At 47.6% G+C, this 2,103-nt stretch overlaps 1 protein-coding gene across 2 annotated transcripts in view; it reads right to left on the minus strand.

Annotated features, from left to right (window-relative positions):
* The window catches only part of LOC106681551 (uncharacterized), a 48,075-nt gene extending 46,008 nt beyond the window's left edge, over positions 1 to 2,067 (minus strand). For both annotated transcript variants that reach the window (XM_067044621.1, XM_067044620.1), the window contains exon 1: positions 1,692 to 2,067. The gene's annotated coding sequence lies outside the window, so the exon portion shown is untranslated. The remainder of the gene's footprint in view (positions 1 to 1,691) is intronic.
* Positions 2,068 to 2,103: the final 36 nt, after the last annotated feature.

Genomic DNA, 2,103 nt, shown 5'->3' on the forward strand with positions numbered 1-2,103 from the left:
AATGGGTGGGGAAGTTGAAGGAATCTTCGGCTAGAATTACGCGTTGGAAGGAGCTACTGGCACAATATAACTTAGAAATAATCTATAAGCCAGGAAAAGAAAATGTCGTAGCCGATTGGTTGTCTCGAGCAATTACTGTAAATGCAGTAGAAGAGGAGGCCGGAGAACCGTCTAGACAATTCCTGCGGGAGTGAGACTTCTTCACTGCGCTCTTGTGTCAAACGCTGTGTGTCCGGGTGGACCGCCGTGAACGCAGTTTTTGCCGTTGTTTCCCTGCCCCGTTTGTGGAGGTGTCGTGCCAAAGACTGTGGCGGGCGTTGAAGTCCCCCACCAGCCAATGATTTCGTTTTCGTCCGCACAGTTCGAGGAATTGCCGTAGCTCACGTAGTGATGCGCGCGGTCGGCGGTAGAAGCCAGTGATGATGGTAGGCTGCCGTAAGAGGACCTATATCGTGAGGTGGCTGATCTTTATGTCATTGGTTACCAGTGGCGCTGGCATTTTCTTCCACTGGATACCATGACGAACCGCTATGAGCACACCTCCTTGTGGATCGCTATCAGTGGTGATCACGGTGTATCCTCGAAAGTGCGGTGGGCGTCCCTGTAGTCTTGTGTCTGTAAGGATTACTATGGTTGGATTCACCTGGGCCAATAGCACTTCCACTTCTCCTATTTTGTTTAGTCCATTACAGTTGAAATTTATCAGTGTGAACCTGCTCAGGATTTAATGAAGTGGCTGGTCAGAGTTTGCATCATGGCTGCCATTTGGCCCATTAATTGTGAGATCGTGTGAGTGAACTGTTCGAGCCACGGAGGGATGAAGCTGCGGTGGAGGAACTGGGTGTGTGGGTGTCAGTGATGATTCCTGTCTTGGTGTCGGTGTCGGTGTTGGATTGGTCCAAGCTGGTCTTGAAGGAGGTGTTGGGCGTGGTGGTGGTGGGGCAGACCCTCTGATTGGTTCGCTCCTGGTCCTGTTGGAGTAGGCCTTACTCCGTTCTGCGGATTACTATGATGAGGGCCTGCAGGCGCCGTCCTAGTCCCTTTTGTTTTTAGTATCGCCTCCATGTACGTTGTGCGTTTTTCACAGCCTCGGAATGAGGCAACGTGCTCCAAATAACAATTTTTACATTTTAGGGGGCCTTGGCGGGGGCAATTTTGAATTAGGTGTGGTCCCGCGCATCTGACACAGGCCATAGGGTGTTCACAGTAGTTTTTACTGTGACCAAATTGTTGGCATTTGTGGCATTGGATAAGCTCTTTCCGTTGTCTGTATTTTTCGATGCGGAAGAGGATTTGATTGACATGCCTGACGTTTCGTACGTTTTCGATTGTTACGTCATGGGGTACGGTGACCACTATCGGGGGTAAGGGACTCTTGCTTCCGTCTGGGTGTGTCTTCATCAGACGCCTCACATCTATAGGTCTGACAGGGGCAAGTGCCGCCTTTACATTATCTATTGTTTCCTGGACATCCAGGTTTTTAATGATGAATTTGTTGGGCGGTTTCTGACTCCCACGCTCTGCGAAAGTGTGGAAGGGGGCTTTCAGTTCATGAAGCATTCGTTTAAGTGTGGGAATATCTTCGGGTGTTTGTACAAATACCCTAATTTCTTTGTTGGTATGGCGTAAGAAAACATTTTTTAAATTGATAGCAAATAAATAATCCCGAATAGGATTTAAAGGTAGATTACCTGGGATTACGAAGGGGACAATCCTCTTTGGCTTTCCTCCAGTGGTGACAGCTGGGGTTGATGACGCTCTTGTGTTGTCCAGATCCTGCTCCGCGACTCCGTTGAATTTGTTGTTTGTGAGTATCTGAGTTTCAGATTTGATCCCAGCTTGGCCGCTCCGCGCGACTTTTTTAGGGGATGTTCAAATTGGCCTTGGTCCGGTCTGTCCTGTATCATTGTTATTACATAAGGAGATGAAAGATCTACCTTCATAGCTTCCACCATCTCTACGCACTTTCTCTAGCACACCGTTAATATAAATAATAAAAATATCACTCTTTGTTCTCAGGAAACGAACCTAAGAATAAAGAAAAAGTCAAACAAGACATTGGGGCAAGGCTTTATTGGGTTCAGCACATCTTTATATATACAC

Source organism: Halyomorpha halys, unplaced genomic scaffold, assembly GCF_000696795.3.
Source record: "Halyomorpha halys isolate HHAL.00 unplaced genomic scaffold, Hhal_1.1 Scaffold347.1, whole genome shotgun sequence".
Classification (NCBI taxonomy): Eukaryota; Metazoa; Arthropoda; class Insecta; order Hemiptera; family Pentatomidae; genus Halyomorpha; species Halyomorpha halys.